This window comes from Crinia signifera, chromosome 11 (genome assembly GCF_055691185.1).
Source record: "Crinia signifera chromosome 11, ASM5569118v1, whole genome shotgun sequence".
NCBI classification, from domain to species: domain Eukaryota; kingdom Metazoa; phylum Chordata; class Amphibia; order Anura; family Myobatrachidae; genus Crinia; species Crinia signifera.
The window spans coordinates 27,283,461-27,304,748 of record NC_139227.1 but is presented as its reverse complement, the minus strand read 5'-3'; the positions used below and the strand labels follow the sequence as shown (position 1 = coordinate 27,304,748).

General features: G+C 47.6%; 1 protein-coding gene and 1 long non-coding RNA gene across 3 annotated transcripts in view; one reads left to right on the top strand and one right to left on the bottom strand.

The window, feature by feature from the left end:
* ZFHX3 (zinc finger homeobox 3) overlaps positions 1-21,288 on the bottom strand; it is a 692,957-nt gene that overhangs the window by 202,918 nt on the left and 468,751 nt on the right. The window lies entirely within an intron of this gene.
* On the top strand, positions 11,361-20,767 carry LOC146044991 (uncharacterized). Its single transcript, XR_014465363.1, has 3 exons — positions 11,361-12,703; positions 19,912-20,032; positions 20,203-20,767. It is a non-coding gene; the product is annotated as an uncharacterized LOC146044991 (long non-coding RNA).

The following is a 21,288-nucleotide window of genomic DNA, read 5'->3' as shown; positions in this document are numbered from 1 at the left end:
CCCCCCACCCCCCCTCTCCATAGCTTCTTCAAACTGTATCTGATGTGGTCACATTCCCTTTAATGTTATGGCACATCCGAGCTCTCGGCGAATCTGGTGACGATGATTGGGGCTTATAATCGGTATTACTTTACACCAGGCATGTCCAAACTGTGGCCCTCCAGCTGAAATTACAGGTCCCATCATGCCTTTGCTATTAGGGGCTGCTAAAACTATGGCAAGGCATGCTGGGTTGTGTAGTGTTACAACAGCTGGAGGGCCACAGTACATCCTGTTTCTTAAGCAAAACATCGTTATGATAATTGTACAGCAGAAACCGTTACCGATCAGTAACATATTGCAGCATAAATGTCAGTATTCCCACGGATGCTGTTATTGGTGGAAAGGTTTATATATCCTCTCCTACTGAAAACATAAACTGAAAGGGCAACCAGGTGACAGGACGCTTGTTCAGTCTATAAAGGCTGCAGCATCCTTCCTTCTGAATGCCATATATATACGGTTATGTAATTATGGGAAGCTGTTACTTCAGGTAAGTCAGGGGTCTGGGTAATATAATGTAGAATTCCAAGTCCCAGGCTGATGAAGATGTTTGGGAGAAAGGTGGCATCCATAATGGTTAATGTTATCTCCAGCAGTATATAATAGGTCTGCACATCACTCCTCCTGGTCTACATGACATCTTTATTCATGACACACACAGAAGGTTGTGCTGCTCATTTTCTTACTATGCTCTAATTAATTGGTTCATCTGTGTATTCAGTGTACGGGTGTGATTCTGTTACATTGCATCCCTCATGGCCTTTCTCCTAGGCAATACAGCAACCATGTACACGTGTGATAGGCAACCTATACACACCAGGGACCGCTTATTAGTTGTGTTAGGACCGCATGTCCCTGGTGTGTATTAGGACCGCATGTCCCTGGTGTGTATTAGGTATGTTAGTCCCTCATGTCCCCTGGTGTGTATTAGGTGTGTTAGGGCCGCATGTCTCTGGTGTGTATTAGGGCCGCATGTCTCTGGTGTGTATTAGGTGTGTTAGGGCCGCATGTCTCTGGTGTGTATTAGGTGTGTTAGGACCGCATGTCCCTGGTGTGTATTAGGACCGCATGTCCCTGGTGTGTATTAGGTATTAGGTGTGTTAGTCCCTCATGTCCCTGGTGTGTATTAGGTGTGTTAGGGCCGCATGTCTCTGGTGTGTATTAGGGCCGCATGTCTCTGGTGTGTATTAGGTATTAGGTGTGTTAGTCCCTCATGTCCCTGGTGTGTATTAGGTGTGTTAGGGCCGCATGTCTCTGGTGTGTATTAGGTGTGTTAGGGCCGCATGTCTCTGGTGTGTATTCGGTGTGTTAGGACCGCATGTCCCTGGTGTGTATTAGGTGTGTTAGGACCACATGTCCCTGGTGTGTATTAGGTGTGCTAGGACCGCATGTCCCTGGTGTGTATTAGGACCGCATGTCCCTGGTGTGTATTAGGTGTGTTAGGACCGCATGTCCCTGGTGTGTATTAGGTGTGTTAGGACCACATGTCCCTGGTGTGTATTAGGTGTGCTAGGACCGCATGTCTCTGGTGTGTATTAGGTGTGTTAGGACCACATGTCCCTGGTGTGTATTAGGTATTAGGTGTGTTAGTCCCTCATGTCTCTGGTGTGTATTAGGTGTGTTAGGGCCGCATGTCTCTGGTGTGTATTAGGACCACATGTCCCTGGTGTGTATTAGGTGTGTTAGGGCCGCATGTCCCTGGTGTGTATTAGGTGTGTTAGGGCCGCATGTCCCTGGTGTGTATTAGGTGTGTTAGGACCGCATGTCCCTGGTGTGTATTAGGTGTGTTAGGGCCGCATGTCTCTGGTGTGTATTAGGACCACATGTCCCTGGTGTGTATTAGGTGTGTTAGGACCGCATGTCCCTGGTGTGTATTAGGTGTGTTAGGACCGCATGTCCCTGGTGTGTATTAGGTGTGTTAGGACCGCATGTCCCTGGTGTGTATTAGGTGTGTTAGGGCCGCATGTCTCTGGTGTGTATTAGGTGTGTTAGGACCGCATGTCCCTGGTGTGTATTAGGTGTGTTAGGGCCGCATGTCTCTGGTGTGTATTAGGTGTGTTAGGACCGCATTTCCCTGGTGTGTATTAGGTATTAGGTGTGTTAGTCCCTCATGTCCCTGGTGTGTATTAGGTGTGTTAGTCCCTCATGTCCCTGGTGTGTATTAGGTGTGTTAGGGCCGCATGTCTCTGGTGTGTATTAGGGCCGCATGTCTCTGGTGTGTGTTAGTTGTGTTAGGACCACATGTCCCTGGTGTGTATTAGGTGTGTCAGGACCGCATGTCCCTGGTGTGTATTAGGTGTGTTAGGACCGCATGTCCCTGGTGTGTATTAGGTGTGTTAGGACCGCATGTCCCTGGTGTGTATTAGGTGTGTTAGGACCGCATGTCCCTGGTGTGTATTAGGACCACATGTCCCTGGTGTGTATTAGGTGTGTTAGGACCGCATGTCTCTGGTGTGTATTAGGTGTGTTAGGACCGCATGTCCCTGGTGTGTATTAGGTGTGTTAGGGCCTCATGTCCCTGGTGTGTATTAGGTGTGTTAGGACCACATTTCCCAGGTGTGTATTAGGTGTGTTAGGACCGCATGTCCCTGGTGTGTATTAGGACCGCATGTCCCTGGTGTGTATTAGGTCCGCATGTCCCTGGTGTGTATTAGGACCGCATGTCCCTGGTGTGTATTAGGTGTGTTAGGACCGCATGTCCCTGGTGTGTATTAGGTGTGTTAGGACCGCATGTCCCTGGTGTGTATTAGGTGTGTTAGGACCGCATGTCCCTGGTGTGTATTAGGACCACATGTCTCTGGTGTGTATTAGGTGTGTTAGGACCGCATGTCCCTGGTGTGTATTAGGTGTGTTAGGGCCTCATGTCCCTGGTGTGTATTAGGTGTGTTAGGACCACATGTCCCTGGTGTGTATTAGGACCGCATGTCCCTGGTGTGTATTAGGTGTATTAGGACCGCATGTCCCTGGTGTGTATTAGGACCGCATGTCCCTGGTGTGTATTAGGTGTGTTAGGGCCGCATGTCCCTGGTGTGTATTAGGTGTGTTAGGACCGCATGTCCCTGGTGTGTATTAGGTGTGTTAGGGCCGCATGTCTCTGGTGTGTATTAGGACCACATGTCCCTGGTGTGTATTAGGTGTGTTAGGGCCGCATGTCCCTGGTGTGTATTAGGTGTGTTAGGACCGCATGTCCCTGGTGTGTATTAGGTGTGTTAGGACCGCATGTCCCTGGTGTGTATTAGGTGTGTTAGGGCCGCATGTCTCTGGTGTGTATTAGGTGTGTTAGGACCACATGTCCCTGGTGTGTATTAGGTGTGTCAGGACCGCATGTCCCTGGTGTGTATTAGGTGTGTTAGGACCGCATGTCCCTGGTGTGTATTAGGTGTGTTAGGACCGCATGTCCCTGGTGTGTTAGGACCGCATGTCCCTGGTGTGTATTAGGTGTGTTAGGACCGCATGTCCCTGGTGTGTATTAGGTGTGTTAGGACCGCATGTCCCTGGTGTGTATTAGGTGTGTTAGGGCCGCATGTCTCTGGTGTGTATTAGGTGTGTTAGGACCGCATGTCCCTGGTGTGTATTAGGTGTGTTAGGGCCGCATGTCTCTGGTGTGTATTAGGTGTGTTAGGACCGCATTTCCCTGGTGTGTATTAGGACCGCATGTCCCTGGTGTGTATTAGGTATTAGGTGTGTTAGTCCCTCATGTCCCTGGTGTGTATTAGGTGTGTTAGTCCCTCATGTCCCTGGTGTGTATTAGGTGTGTTAGGGCCGCATGTCTCTGGTGTGTATTAGGGCCGCATGTCTCTGGTGTGTGTTAGGTGTGTTAGGACCACATGTCCCTGGTGTGTATTAGGTGTGTCAGGACCGCATGTCCCTGGTGTGTATTAGGTGTGTTAGGACCGCATGTCCCTGGTGTGTATTAGGTGTGTTAGGACCGCATGTCCCTGGTGTGTATTAGGTGTGTTAGGACCGCATGTCCCTGGTGTGTATTAGGTGTGTTAGGGCCGCATGTCTCTGGTGTGTATTAGGTGTGTTAGGGCCGCATTTCCCTGGTGTGTATTAGGACCGCATGTCCCTGGTGTGTATTAGGTATTAGGTGTGTTAGTCCCTCATGTCCCTGGTGTGTATTAGGTGTGTTAGGGCCGCATGTCTCTGGTGTGTATTAGGGCCGCATGTCTCTGGTGTGTATTAGGTGTGTTAGGACCACATGTCCCTGGTGTGTATTAGGTGTGTCAGGACCGCATGTCCCTGGTGTGTATTAGGTGTGTTAGGACCGCATGTCCCTGGTGTGTATTAGGTGTGTTAGGACCGCATGTCCCTGGTGTGTATTAGGTGTGTTAGGACCGCATGTCCCTGGTGTGTATTAGGTGTGTTAGGACCGCATGTCCCTGGTGTGTATTAGGACCACATGTCCCTGGTGTGTATTAGGTGTGTTAGGACCGCATGTCTCTGGTGTGTATTAGGTGTGTTAGGACCGCATGTCCCTGGTGTGTATTAGGTGTGTTAGGGCCTCATGTCCCTGGTGTGTATTAGGTGTGTTAGGACCGCATGTCCCTGGTGTGTATTAGGACCGCATGTCCCTGGTGTGTATTAGGTCCGCATGTCCCTGGTGTGTATTAGGACCGCATGTCCCTGGTGTGTATTAGGTGTGTTAGGACCGCATGTCCCTGGTGTGTATTAGGTGTGTTAGGACCGCATGTCCCTGGTGTGTATTAGGACCACATGTCTCTGGTGTGTATTAGGACCGCATGTCCCTGGTGTGTATTAGGACCACATGTCTCTGGTGTGTATTAGGTGTGTTAGGACCGCATGTCCCTGGTGTGTATTAGGTGTGTTAGGGCCTCATGTCCCTGGTGTGTATTAGGTGTGTTAGGACCACATGTCCCTGGTGTGTATTAGGACCGCATGTCCCTGGTGTGTATTAGGTGTATTAGGACCGCATGTCCCTGGTGTGTATTAGGACCGCATGTCCCTGGTGTGTATTAGGTGTGTTAGGACCGCATGTCCCTGGTGTGTATTAGGTGTGTTAGGACCGCATGTCCCTGGTGTGTATTAGGACCACATGTCTCTGGTGTGTATTAGGTGTGTTAGGACCGCATGTCCCTGGTGTGTATTAGGACCACATGTCTCTGGTGTGTATTAGGTGTGTTAGGACCGCATGTCCCTGGTGTGTATTAGGTGTGTTAGGGCCTCATGTCCCTGGTGTGTATTAGGTGTGTTAGGACCACATGTCCCTGGTGTGTATTAGGACCGCATGTCCCTGGTGTGTATTAGGTGTATTAGGACCGCATGTCCCTGGTGTGTATTAGGACCGCATGTCCCTGGTGTGTATTAGGTGTATTAGGACCGCATGTCCCTGGTGTGTATTAGGTGTATTAGGACCGCATGTCTCTGGTGTGTATTAGGTGTGTTAGGGCCGCATGTCCCTGGTGTGTATTAGGTGTGTTAGGACCGCATGTCCCTGGTGTGTATTAGGTATTAGGACCGCTTCTGCATCCTACGAAGGGATCTCACATTACCCTTTATTTCACCTACATGTTCTGACAGGGTGCTGCCATGCCTCCAGCATGATGGTAGAGCAGGGGGATCTGGTGCAGCGGTGCATGCAGAGTGCGGCACCAAAGAGTTTTGTGTGACGTCTGTGAGGAGTGGTTCTGTGCAACTGGTTTATACAAAACTAGAAATCTTTTTTTTTTTTTTAAATGACTGTTGTGCAAATCAGGGGCAGTCAGTGGGCTCAGCGCCGCCATGTAATACTACAGGGCAGGAAATGACACTTACTGACTATATCCAACCATACATATCTATACAGTACTTCTACATCAGCCTCACCTTTCACTCACATGCATTGCTGACATACTCTCCTAATAGTTGTGTCTCTGGAAAGAGGGCGTCACTCATTGTAAGAGCAGGGATTTATTTAGATCTGAACTCTGAGGTTAATATTTACCCCAGGCAAATATTTAAATGATATTTATGGTCTCTCCTTAGATTGTTACAAACTGGTTTTGCTTAGCAAACTGACACTGTAACCGAAGGGGTGTGAGTGTAGTCAGTCCTGCAATGTATTCCACTTTGATCCCATTCATCTTCTTTCATTTGTCTAATTGAGAGTCTGAGTAATTGGACCCACAATCTGGGTAAGTGCAAACATCTAACATGTAAAGAAACAAAACAGCAATGACGTAACGAAAACAGCAGAAGAATTGCACACAGGGATGGTCTCCTCTGTGAGATGCTCATAGGAAAAGGAGCACACAGGACTGGAAACAGCAGAAGAATTGCACACAGGGATGGTCTCTATGTGAGATGCTCATAGGAAAAGGAGCACACAGGACTGGAAACAGCAGGAGAATTGCACGCAGGGATGGTCTGTGTGAGGCGCTCATAGCAAGTTTTAAAAAAAGGTGTTAAAAAACACCTGCAATCTTAAAAACACCTGTCCCATCCATACAACACCCTAGGGATGCCAATCCCGGGGCATTTTTTCAATCCCGGGATTCGGGATTGAAAAATGCTCAATCCCGGGATTCCCGGGATCCCGGGATTGGACTCCCTAATAAAAAAAAACGGGCAATCCCAGATGTCAATATAAATTGCTGCACCCCGCACATCATCCCCGTGCCCATAGTCTCTGCCTTGTCACTTACGGCGGCAGTGGCGGTGACAGGGCACAGGCAGCATCTATCTCTGGCGGAAGGCAGGGGGCATAACAGCGGGCGTCTGTCCGGGTCAGCACGACAGGCAGAGCAGCGGCCGGGCTGCGCAGCGTGACGTGATGTCAGGGGTCACGCTGCACAGCCTGGGCGCCGTCGGCACAGCACACTGTCCCTCACAACTCCCGACAGCAGCACCGGGGTTAATGAACAGTCAGCCAGGCAGCATCTGAGCCATACTCTGGCACTCAGCGCTGCCCGGCTTTAAGCAAAAACTAATGGGGTTGCTAATCCCGGAATCCCGGGATTGGAATCTTCAATCCCGGGATTCAAATCCCGGCGATTTTAGGCCAAAATCCCGGGATCCCGCCGATCCCGATCCCGGGATTGGCCTCCCTACAACACCCCCAAAAAGTTTGCACCTGACAGCAGCTAATTAAATATACCCCTAAACTAGCTACACTAACCTTTGTATTATAACCGGTTTATCTGTGTTGTACCTTTAGCAATAGATCCCCGAGTGCCATTACACCTCCACCCCCCACCTCACTGTCCATAGGTCCCCTTTAAACAGGGTCACAGGAGGGACTGATAGTCATCCCCCTTAATGATCTCTGCACTCGGAGTGCAGAGCACAGCACATAGGGCCTAATTCAGATTAGGAGCAAATAAAGTCACTATCTGATATATATATATATGTATATAGATAATATAGCAAAGGCTGCCTATTACAGAGCTAAATAATATAGATAAAATAACCAAAATGTAGACAAACCTAATATGTGCCCATGTTCTCTCTCTGCAGCAGATTGCCATGTTAGGGGTGTGTATCTTCTCTAACTGGGCAGGCAGAGTTTGATTGACAAGTTTTCAATCTTGCTGTGCAAAATGCAGGGTTATTCAGATTTGTGAGTCAACCAGAATAAGGGCCTTGCTTGATTCATTCACAGGAGAAAGGTCAGTAATGTCCCAGTAACTGAAATACCTTCTTTTGTGTACTGGGAATTGCATCAGGATACAGTGACTAAATGATGAAGTGTTGTCGTAGCATACCAGAGTAATGGTCCATACACACTGGGCAATTTTGGGAGCGCACATCAGTGGACGGCTTTCAAACTGAAATCAGCTCAAACGAGTAAACTGAGCGGCTTTCAGCTCAGTTACACAGTGTGTATGGGCCTTAACACTGACCAATGGGAATTATTCAGAACTGATCACTCCCTGGGATCAGGTATACGCTGCCCAGCCAGAGTGAAACCCTGCCCCTGCAAATTGCTCAGCACGGCTTGCGAAATTAGCTGGATCTGCGATTGATTGTTCCAGGGTGTGCAGTCAGTGCGTAGTCCAAGACATGCTCAGCAGCTGTGATAGAAGCGGTTGGAGAGGGGTCAGAGCTGGTGGCACACACCTTCCCCTCAAAGGCCTGGGTACAAATGCGTTTTCCCCAGAAACCAGTTGGTTGCCACCCCAAAGGCCGGCTTTCTGTCAATCAACTTGTGTACGGCCATCGATAAAATAAGACGCAGGTTTTTATCACAGCTGACTTCGCGCATGCATACTTCTATCTGTATGCCCGCGCAGTCTATCGATAATCACCCGGCTTGCTAATCCGCAGCTGTGCGACCAAGCTCTGAATAACCCCCAACGTATTTTACCTGCCACGGAACACATAAGATTTCAATCTGAGGGTACAATGGTTCTTTACATAATAAAAGACTCTATGCAATGACATCATACATTCACTGCTTACTGTGACTTTACTATTACAGCACAGAGGAAGTAAACCAGAAACCATAACACTACAAGTTCCAGCATGGCCCTCCAGCCTCTACTATTAGAAATATCTACTATTATATCTGCACAATAGATGACTGACAGGACATGCTGGGATTTCTAGTTCCACATCAGCTGTCTGACAAGGCATCTTGGGAATTGATGCGCCGCAGCAGATGGCTGATAGGGCATGTTGGTATCTGTAGTTCCACAGCTCCTGGGGGACCACCACTTAGCTAATTCGGCTATTGGGAATGTAATAATATATCTGTCCAATTAGTTCACATTCACAGGTGGTTGCCAAGTGGAAAATCCATTTTAGTCACCTTGATCAATTTCCACATCAGTAGATTTTGGCATATTCTCCAGACACCAGTGGCTCCTGGCCAGGTCAGCTGTCCACAGAGCCGGTCACTTCAGAAACTGCCTTGAGATTTGAAAGCAGGTTTCTGTTCTTCGAATACTGTTATACTCACTTTACAAGTCCAACCCATCAACCGCATCTAGTAGAATACAAGGGGTTCTCTCTGATGCCCTCATCATTCGGGATAAGGTCACCAGGTCGACAAGGGGAAGGTCCATATGCAATGGGTCGACATGTCTGAAGGTCCACATGGGGTTAGGTCGGCAGGGTCATTAGGTCAACACATGCATTAGGTCGGCAATCAAAAAGTCGACATGGGGTTTTTCACTTCTTTTTTGAGCTGGCATGTGCCGACAGGCGGTATTTCGTGCCCTATTGTCCACTAGGGTGTGGTGGGAGAATAAAATTGTGTGCTTGAAGCATGGTGAGCAGACGCAGTGCACTTTCTTTAGTGTCCATGTCGACTGTGTCGACCTTCCTCTTGTTGACCCTTTGACCCATAACCCATCATTCACTATACAAGCACACTCCATGTTATACTGTGTATGGGGCCACTAGTGGGTAGGGTTAGGGCCAGGCTGTGTGGAGGGGAAGGATAGGGTTAGGCTGTGAGTGGGACGGAGTTTGGTTTAGGCACCTAGAAGGGGGGGGGGGGGGGGGGTAGGCTGCAGGCAGAAAGGATAGGTTTAGGTGTTGGGGTGTGGGGGTTAGGCACTAGTGGGATCGTTAGGGTCTGGCTGTTGGTATAGGGGGTTTTGTTTAGGCACCTAGTAGGGGGTTTAGCGATCGGCTGTGGTTGGGATAATTAAGTTTAGGTGGTGGGGTGTGGTGGTTAGTCACTAGGGGAGGGTTAGGATCAGGCTGTGGGGGAGGGGGGGGGCAGTTGGGGACAGGCTGCTGGAAGGGAAGTTTAGGATTGGGGGCAGGCGGAGTGTTCCAACGATGCCGGCCTTGGTGAATTGACTGCCGGTCATCAGTATGTATCCCAGTACTTAGAAGTGTTTAACAGAATCACACCAGGGTGCTGTCTGTGTCTTGCGTATCCACTCATAGGGGGTTATTCTGGTTCACTCCTTCTGGCAAATTCCTTCTTAGATGGACAAAACCATGTGCACTGCAGGTGGGGTGGATGTTACTTGTGCAGAGAGAGTTACATTTGGGTGGGGTTTTACTTCAAAGTGAGATCTATATTGCAGTGTAAAAATAAAGCAGTCAGTATTTTCCCTTCACAGAAACAAACTAACTCACCCAAATCTAATTCTATCTGCACCTGTTACATCTGCCCCCCTGCAGTGCAGATGGTTTTGTTCATCTAAGAAGGAGTGAACCAGAATAATCCCCACAGCCCAAAGACATAGGGATTTCTGGAAGCTAGTTCGTAAGACACCAATCTTACAACACTTCATAATATGCTACATCAGTATATTACTGTACATATACACTAATATACTGTATATTCACTAGTTAACCTAGTTATTAGGAAAATGATATTTTTTATTAATTTCGTATGAATCGTATGTTTAAAGAGAAACAAGAAAGCTGCGGAAAACTAGATTGTGCGCCTACTGTTAGCTGAATTACATTATACAAAGGAAACTACTGATCGCTCAACCATAGGAGAAGAAATCTCTCTTGGCCAAGATTAACACCATGGACAGCTCCGGAGTTCCATGGAGATCCTTGACTGCTCGTTGTAATTCCAACGTAGGAAGCTTGAGGCAATGAATAGGCAAAGGGACCCCTCAGCAAGCATTAGAGGAACACATTAGAAACCTGTCATTTCTTAGTTCATTTGTGTCTAAGAAGGGGAGCAGTTTTCCAGCATTAACACGACAGACACAAGCACTTAGGCCTTGGGGGACGCTATGGCAGGTACAGCATAGATACTGAAGAAACTGCGCATACAACAAGTTCCGCTGTAATATGCCAGGTAATTCAATATCGGGCTATAAAAGGTCATTCGATGCAGACGTGCTGGCGTTAGAGAAACTGGCACAATAATCGCGATCTAGGGTGGACGCTTCAGAAGCGTTGCCACGTTGGTGGGTATATAGGGCAATAAAATTCTGCACAGCTGGGTCATGTTTTGGATTAGACTGGAATGCAGCAGATGCTCATTGACCTTTCTGGAGCCAGTGACTAGATAGTAAGATGTATTAGTAGAATGTGAAATGAAGACAGGTGCATTTTAGTGCTGGTTGGAAGTGCGTACTGTATGTCTCCTTGGTTTGGCTCCGTTAGCCAATGAGGTGAGAGAGAAAGACACAGGAGAAGACTGGCACTGTCTCAGGTCAGCCCGAGGAGGTGCTCGAACGGTGGTCTGCAGGCTGGAGATGAAAGTCTGTGGGAAATCTGGGAGGGCACAGAATGCCCAGGTGAACAGAGCAAGGACTGAGGAGAACGGGGCTAGCCAGAAATGTTTTCCTTTTCTACCTCTTCCCTGTGCTGTGTGTGTTTGTTCTCCCTCCTCTCTCATGCAGTACTGTACTTCCTCTCACTCTGCCTGGCTGTAATTCCTTTCTCAGAACACTACAGTATATACACATTGATCGATGTTTGGAGCTCTCACTCTCCTGCGCTTTTTCGACAAATCCTTTCCCCCGCTCTCAGCGGTTACGATTGGCGGGCACGATGCACACACTTTACTCGTTTCCTTCCCTTCCCCCCCTCCGGAATTGTGCTGATGAGGCGTTTAGAATTAAATAACCATATGCATTTATGCAAATTGCCGAGTGGCGTGCGATAATGAAAACAAAGCTGTCCTGGCTCTCTGCCAAGCAGTGGCACTCAGGGAGCCTTAGGCAGCTTCCGTGCCTCCTGATTCCTGTGCAGACGCAGCTGCAAAGAAAGCCAGGACGGGCGCCCCTGACATTCCGGTGCCCACCGCTTGCCAGACGCAGAGAGGTGCAGTCTAAACGTCGCTTCCTTGGGAAGAACGGCATTCCCAGGAGTCTGCGGTCCTGACACATACGCCTCCCCTTCCATCTACGGCTCCTTCGTGATCCCCTCCTTGGAATTTACAAACATTTCCCTCAGATCAATAGCTGTATTGATTATTCATTGCGAGCTAGTTCTCTGTCTCTGGCCATACAGCTTTGGCACAGTGTGTGCTGCTGCTGCAGAGCAGGAAGTGGGGGGGTGGTGGGGTGGGGGGGACCAGGCTGCAGTTCAGGGTGAAGCCAAGACAGAAAAAGGGAAAGAGCGAAAAAAGCAGAAGGAAGAACAGCAAAAAAACAGGGACAGAGAAAATGTCACATGCAGGAAACTTGTTCCAGGGCACGTGGGGAGTTTTGGGAACCTTCCACTATTCGCTGCCACTTCTGTCTGTCTGGCTGACTGCTCGTGCAGGAGACGGTGCTATGGGATTTTCTTGGCTTCTTGCTAGGGAAACAGGAAACATGGAAGGATGTGATGAGAGGAGCGACGCGCTGTTGTAGTTCAGTGCCTGTGGCAGGCGCCTCGCCAACAGTAGTTGGCACCAGCAACGCCTGGAAGCTAAAAGGTAACAGCAGCTTTTCCAGGGAGAGAGAAAGATGCCGTTGGTTCTATTCTGTGGATGATGAAGACTGTCATTTTCTAACAGATAAAAGTCAGTGCGCAGCGGACAGGCTGCTTAGAGCGCACGGAATTAGCTAATTGTCGGGTTAATTAATGGGATCATCCAAACAGGCTGTGCCACAAACGATGGGATATGTGTTGGACATGTGCCAAAGTCAATAAAATAAGCGGCGAAATCACAGGAAGAAGGCGCTGAGCAATGGGAGACACAAGCAGTGGAATATCTCATGAAAATGGTAACAGAGGAACGTGGGGTCTGGCAGAGAGCGTCCAAAGAAGAGATTCACTGGGACTACGGATCTGCTGTGCTTCACTGGTGATTGGCTGCGTATTGTTATATTCACAACCATAGGTATCTGGGATGGACAGGACAGGCCAACTGCAAAATCAGTAAGAGCCTTCACAGAGCAGCCTGACCATCAGAGACACCACTGCTGGTTGCTGCCGCAGTAGTGACAACCCATATACATGTGCAGGGAGTCAGTGCATGTGCAGTGTGAATGAAGGCTGTTTCTCAGCAGCAGTGCTGTGAGCTTGATGCCGGCCAGTGTGTGCTTCTCAGCTATGTGTTTTACTGTGTATGCTGCGGCTGACAAAGTGACTTGTGTTTAGCAGGAATATATAGCTTGGATACTGTATATAGTTCATAGCAAGCGTCTGGCAGTATGCACGGCTATGTACATAGTAAGTAGTGGCTATGTCAGTACTGTGCAAGACCTGGGCTTGTGTGTCTGTCTTCCCATATGTCTCACACAGGATATACAGTATGTCTCTAGGATACTGTGACTGGTTATATTATGTGTGTATAGTCATGGTACACACACGGGGGATGTATGTCCCAGGGGTACTGTCTATTAGCCTAGCATGTCTCTGGAATGCTGTGCATGACTCTAGATCTATGTATGTCTCTAGGACAGAACACATCTTTCCTGTATGATGTATGTGTGCACAGCACTACAGATGTCTCCACCTGACTGTATGCATATATAGTACATACGTCTCAGACAGTGCAGTATGTGTGTCCCCATTAGTGTCAGCAGTACTGTATGTATATAGAACAGTAACCACATCTAACCTAATAGGTATATCATGTATGTTTCTAGGAGCATACATGTCTCCATGGGTATAAATGTGTCTACTTACTGTATGACCAGTGGGATGATTACATGTCTCCATGGCAGTATACAACAGTATGTTTGTCTATAGAACAACATACATCACTGGTATTATCTCCAGTACTATGTTATCTAGGTGAGTGAACATGCTCCCACTAGCATGTAGTACCAGTAGTAGTGTACTCCAGTAGTACACATGTCTGCACTGGCATGTATGTATGTATGTATGTTTCCAGAAGTGTATATGTGCCTGCAGCAGTGCTCATGCCTCCAGTATACATGACCGGGGAGTGCACACGTCTGTAGTCATACATGTATCTAGAATTATGTGTGACTCTAGGGCAGAGCACATGTGTACAGTAGTATGTATTGCATACCTCCCAACTTTCAGATGACAGGAAGCAGGACCTGCATCTGAAAAGGGGCAGAACCACGGGCAACAGAGGGTGGAGCTGAGCGGCATGCCCCCGGCTTTCATCAATTTTGGGGGCGTGTCCTGAGTTGCTGGGCAACCCCGGTTCTCTGCCTACACTGATTGGATGTTGCGCATGAGTAGGGCATCTATTCAGGGATCACCTTCCCCCCAACGCCCCCCCCCCCCCCCCCCCAGGACACTGCGACCTGCGAGAGGGACAGTATTTAATTATTGTGACTGTCCTGTAATCGGGACAGTTGGGAGGTATGGTGTTGTTCCAAATATGGATATGTCACAGGACATAAGGTGCATGTCACAGGACATAAGGTGCATGTCTCCATACGTATGTATGTATGTATGTATGTATGTATGTATGCATGCACAGTGGTGGATTTCCCACTAGACACATGAGGCACTTGCCTAGGGGGTGACACTTGTTGGGGGCAGCACAGGATGCCTACTTGTATTAGAGCCCTGATAGGCCAATGGCCAGGTGAATGACTTTTTTGTTGTTTTTATCATTACAAATGCGGGAGGAGGCAATGTTTAGTCATTGTGGTGGTAGAATGGGGGTGAGGTTGGTGCTGCTTTGGCAGTTGGGAGGCCCCAAACATGAAGGAGGCAGTGGCATGGGGTATGGGTCATTGGGTCGACATGCATTGGGTCAACTACTGAAGGGCAACATGGGCTTAGTTCGACACCTCAAAAGGTTGACATGACCTTACGTCGACACAAGCATTAGGTCGACAGTCAAAAGGTCGAAATTGTTTTTTCACTTTTTTGTCCCAAATGTCAACACAGCCAGCATGGACACCATATCGGTGCACCGTGTCCCCTCACATGGTTCACCATGCTTCGGGCACGGTGCCGAGCGGACTTTATTCTCCCTCCACGCCGTAGGGGATGAAAGGGCATGAAAGACGGCCAGTTAGCACACGTCGGCTCTAAATAAAGTGAAAACCCCCATGTCGACCTAATACTTGTGTCAACCTAACAACCCTGTCGACTTAAGGCAATGTTGACCTTTTCAGATGTCGACCAAAGCCCATGTTGTCCATCAGTGGTTGACCCAATGCATGTCGATCTTAGGTGTGTCAACCTAAGGGCCGTATAATGTGGCATTATGGGGGGGCAACCGATAATGTTGTGCCTAGGGTTGGCCTGACCCCTAAATTCTCCCCTGTGTATGTACTGTATGTATATATGTATATATGTATGTATGTGTCCAGGACTATAGAGAGAGATGTAGTCCCAGGGCCTATGGCAGGGTCCCAAAGAAACAGGCGGCACTCACTCGGCTTAGGTGCAAACCATCTTTATGTAGCAAGTCGTTTATACAAACAGCATCATGTCGACGTTTCAAGACCGGTGCAGTCTTATCATCAGGGCGTGTGCACATGCACTTTAAAGCACGTCCTGATGATAAGACTGCACCGGTCTTGAAACGTCGACATGACGCTGTTTGTATAAACGACTTGCTACATAAAGATGGTTTGCACCTAAGCCGAGTGAGTGCCGCCTGTTTCTTTGGGACCCTGCCATAGGCCCCGAGACCACATCTCTATTTGCATCATCTGAGGAAGGCACCACGGCGCTTGCCCATTTGACGAGAGTGCCGAACAATATACCTGCTTATATATATATATATATATGGGCAGTACGGATAGTGTAATGGTTAGCATTACTGCCTCACAGCGCTGAGGTCATGGGTTCAATACCCACCATGGCCCTAACTGTGTGGAGTTTGTACATTCTCCCTGTGCTTGCGTGGGTTTACTCCGGGTACTCTGGTTTCCTCCCACAATCCAAAAATATACTGGTAGGTTAATTGGCTCCCAACAAAATTAACCCTAGAATGTCTGTGTGTGCGTGTACATGTGGTAGGGAATGTAGATTGTAAGCTCCACTGGGGCAGGGACTGATGTGAGTGTTCAACTATACTCTGTAAAGCACTGCGGAATCTGTGTGCGCTATATAAGAAACTGCTAATAAATAAAAAAAAAATAATATATATATATATATATATATATATATATATATATATATATATAAATAAAACGTGTGGGGTGTCCGGCACTCCTCGCTCAACCAAATATATGTGCCCGGGTGCCTTCCCAAATGGCCTTGCAGCCACTGATACAACCTCCGATATAGCAGGCGTCACTCCAGGTCTTAGGTGAAAAAAACGTGATATTTATTTATCCTTCTAACGGTCAACGCCGTTTCGGGCAGTCGCCCTTCGTCAGGACCAGAAGAAACAAAATTCAACAGTGCAACAACAAAGTGAAAAAGAAAAATGGACTTACATATAGGGGACCCGCCGTGTAGCGTCCTCCTCCGTCTGGGACTCCTGCTGACAACTTCCGGGATCTCCCGGAAGTGACCTGTCCGTCCTGGCAGCGGAGGAGGCCACACTAGGGAAACAGTGCAAAATATGCCAATACATTAGAATGCTGATTTAAAGTGCATTGTGCTTCATATAGCAGGGTTTATCATGTGATATAGTGCTTATACATGTGTATATACATGCCGCTACACGGCGGGTCCCCTATATGTAAGTCCATTTTTCTTTTTCACTTTGTTGTTGCACTGTTGAATTTTGTTTCTTCTGGTCCTGACGAAGGGCGACTGCCCGAAACGGCGTTGACCGTTAGAAGGATAAATAAATATCACGTTTTTTTCACCTAAGACCTGGAGTGACGCCTGCTATATCGGAGGTTTTATATATATATATATATATATATATATATATATATATATATATATATATATATATATATGTTGTGGGGATTGGCCGGCACTCCATTAATGATGTAAACAGGCCTGGGTGCCCTCCCAGGAGATGAGAACCTCACTCCAATATAGTATAGGCCTATATATATATATGAAAAAAACTTTACAAGGTGGTGTACATGCCTGCTGATGTGCCTCTGGGCCTAATTCAGCATGGATCGCTAGAGGAAGAAGCAGTTGCCTACAATCAAAAAGTCACCGCCCAGACAGAAAGAATAACCGCCCTTGCAAAATTGCTAATGCATCACAAACAGCAATGCATCAGCAGATCCATTTGCAAAAACGGGAGATCGATACCTTTTTTTCCCCATCTGCGCCCAGAGCTGCCATCAGAAATAATGGGTCATGGGACTGGCAAATAGGCAGGGCACCCCTCCCCTCCCACCACCATTCCCATAGTCAAATGGTGTGAATGAAGGGAGATTCATAGTGGAAAAAGGTAAAGGTAGAGAGAAACAGAAGGAGTAGATGGGGGCAGAGAGAAGGAATAGGGGGCGACCATAGAGAGAGAGAGAGGGTGGGGATAGGAGAACAATAAAGAGAGTTAGGAGGAAAAGTCCTGACAGCAGACAAGTACTCACCTGGCTGGGTGCTGAGAGGGTGGTCCTGGCTTCCCTTTTGCCCTGAGCCTCCTCTTTGGAACAGCACATCTTCTTGCTGGGCCTCCTCTTCTCCTCCTCACAGGCAGTGACTGACCAAACTTCTTGAGCCCTACTTCCATCCTAAGCAGTTGCTCTTACTGGGAGAGTAGCTGCAGGCATCGTCTAATCGAGTCTGGTGCCAGACAGTATGAGCTGCTGGGATGTGTAGTTTTCTGCACTGGGCCAGATTTCAGGGCACAGCTTTGACGGTTACAGTACCTCTGGAGACTAGTGAGCGGAGGTAAGACATGGGGCTATTATTTCTAACACTTTGAGTTGTAGGTCCAAGGCAAGGCCCCCTTCTCTGTCAGTGCCCAGAACTGATATTTTTTTATAAACACAGCCTGTGACATGGCAGGTAGGAGCTGATTGGCTGGCTGTTTATCACTCTCCGTTTTATCACTTTTGAATCTTAGTGCATCTGGCCCCTAATCACCAAAGCAAAATATTTCTCAAATGGGCAAAACCGAGTTGCTCAATTAGATTCTAGAGAATCAAATTGGTTGCTGTGGGCAACATCCCATCTGCAATAGAACTTCCATCTTAGATTTACCCCTGAAAGTGCGCACAGTTGAAAGACCGCTGTATAAATAAATAGGCATTTCTGGTAACTGACCAGCATGGGGTGGGAGCATGGATGCCATGGATCTGTTGTTTCAAGCATGGATTGCAAGGCCTGATGAAAGGTTCCAGGTGCCCTAGGCTAATACACATGTAACTCCCTTTGTAATGCATCTAAACACACATGTATGGGCGCACAGGAGGCGGGATGTACCAAGCATTGGTGGTACTGTAGGGTTACCAACTCATCCCTTTAATCCGGGACACATATTAATTACACAGGTTCTGTGGCAGTTTAAAACCAGGTGAAATGGAGTCTTGAGGTGCGGCAGTTTAAAACCAGGTGAAAGCCAGCCACAGAACCTGTGTAATTAATATGTGTCCCGGATTAAAGGGATCAGTTGGTCACCCTAGGTACATCCCACCACCCATTGTTACAAGGCTCATTGCATATGCTATAAGCAACGCAAAGGCCAGCTCTCCCAATAAGAGCTACCCTTTGCAATCCCTGCCGCTGCCTGGACTTATGGGATTCTTACCTGGAAGTCCCTCTGTGCCTGCAGGGAGATGCTGACTGCCATGGGTCATCCTGGGCAGGATCTGTGGGAAGGAGACTTTGGCTTTAGGCTGCACAGCTGGCACTGCAGCACAATGTACATGTAGCAATGGCTCCATCAGTAAGTTACATTGGCACAGCCATCTGGTAGTCACCATAAGAACATTACCCCCCACAGTACATTGGGACGGGTGATAGCTATCAAGCATGGAATAAATTAGGCATTCAGTGTATTCCTCAACTGTCACCTGCAAGGCACCCCCGCCCCAATCCTGGTGGTGCCCTAGGCTGCAGCCTAATCAGCCTATTGGTTAATCAGGCACTGATGGGTTGCATGTACAGCCCCATATATGCAAGGCGATATTGGTAACAATTTTGCTCAGAAGGGGCTTTCATGGAGTGTGTACACACTAGGCGATATTGAATTGTTTACAATATCACCTAGTGTGCACTCTCCATATCGATGTATGCTCCCATGATGCATGCTCCCACGTGTCGTTAACGCCCCCCTCCCTCATCTGCACATGTTAGGATGACGGAGTCCTTGTTAACAACGATCATGCTGCAGCCACAGCATGACCTTCCCCCCCCCCGGCATCAGCATGTGTGTATGCCGGCACCCTACATCCACTGCCATGTTTAATGTGTATGGTCTAGAAACTTATGGTGTTTTCCACTGAAGTAAGATCAGTGGAATGCAGAGTTTTGTCTCTTCAGGTTCTCCTTCTAGACCAAAAGTTCGACTTTAGACTCCTCTATCCGCAGAACATGCACAGTGGTCTTCTGGCTCGTCCAGGTGGTCTATGGGCAGCTTTTCTTGTAGAGTAATGATATCCTCCCATGCAGCCTGTTCGATATCCGGTCACTAGGTCAACAACTGTTGATCGACAGTCACTAGTACCCCTTTCACACTTGCAAAAATATCCCGGGTTTTTGCACATGAACGCGCATCAACCCGGGATTTAGCTAAGTGTGAAAGGGTCTTGAAAGAATATCCCGGGATGAACATAAATTCCGGAATGGACCCGGGATGCGGTCCCGGGATTGGGTACACGGGACTTTAAAAAAGCTGCTGATTGGAGCTTTCTTGGGCTCACAAATGCTGATGTCATCTTTCAGAGCCCTGGAGTCCATTTCTAATGACATGCATATGTATTTGGAGGGATTTCCCGGGATCAGTGTGAATGGGGCTGTCTCGGGTCGATCCCAGGTCTGAGTGCAGTGTGAAAGGGTACATTCCTGGGTAGAGTCCCGGGAACACATTTCCGGGTATGACCCGGCTCTGCGAGTGTAAAAGGGGTATAAGTCGGCACTAAGAATGGTTGTCATACCCTAGTTTGACCATGACAGAAGGCTGACACAATCTTAATGTTGACAAGTACATGGTCGACACTCAAAAGGTGGACACAAGTTTTTCATTTTTTTTTGTTTATCCCAACTTAGTTCATATCTTACTATCCAAGTGGGAATAGAGGAGAACGTAATAGTGTGCCAAGCGCAGTGAGGCACCATGCCCGAAGCCTGGCGAGTGCAGCAAGTGGCAGAGATGACAACAATGGACCAAGTTAGTATTTGTCATTGATTTTTAAGTGTAAAAGGGGTGTCTATTATAGTTCTACATTTCTGCGTGTGTGTGTTTCTTTTTACAGGTAAACTACGAGGCCCAGCGGGCATGCTGGGTCTTGTAGTTCTTCTTTATAAAGCAATGTGTTTTTTCTATTTTTTCTTACACAGATCAGGCCTGGGATGCCGGGGACAAGACCGGAATTCAGCCCTGGACAGAGGACCCCCCTTTAATGGGGGTGTTCTGACTCCACCACGGACCCCGTCCAGGCTGACCAGCTACGATGCTCATGTATGGCCAGGTGACCTTGTATAAAAGTGTTCCCGGGCTGTGGCATGACACCGCTGGCTTTTCGAGCCCAGTGCTGGTTCCAAAGTACACAGGACCCCCATTTTTTTGTCCCCCGTATTTTTGGAACCAGGGCTGGTCCAAGAGCCTGGGGCTGATTTCAGAAACACGGGTGACCCCTACACTTTTTGTCCCTTATATTTTCGGAACCAGGACCAGCTCAATGCGTTCAGGGCTGGTTTGGCTCAGGAGGGGGGACCATATATATATATATATTTTTTTTTTATTCACACACTTTTTTAAAACAGAACCATGCACTGATCTCACTGATAGGTGCATGATTCTGTCAAATTCACCTGTCTGAAACTGGTCTATTGTGTTTGCGAATTTTGTAATGTTTACCAAAAAATTCCACCCTATTAAATTGTATACTTTATAATGGCAAAACATATGGATGCTTGGCAATTTTCACACCTATTTTGACAAATTCACCCAGCACTCAAAGGCTTAAACATAATGAATGGATGAATGAATGAATGTATATCTTTGTGTGTTATTTAATTTTTTGGGTGATACTTATTTTTGTGAAGGAGATGAAAATCTAAATATATTTATGCAGAAATTCTAAAGGTTTCCCAGAATTCCTAGCATCACTGCGGGACTGTAGCAGTATATCTGCATCTATAACAGGGCACATGGCGCTAGCAGTATCTATGAGGTAGATTTACTACAGCCTCTAAAAATGGAAGTAGCGTTGTTGCCCATAACAACCAATTACATGTTAGCTATAAGTTATTGCATTCTAAAAAAAATCATAGACATCATCCGATTGGTTGCTTTAGGCAAAACCTGCACAAATCTACTGCTCTGTCTCTAGTAGTATGTTCTAGAAGATAATAGACAGGATCAGACTGGTTGCCCATGGCAACATCTCATGTGTAATAGAACTCCCATCTAAGTAAATGTGA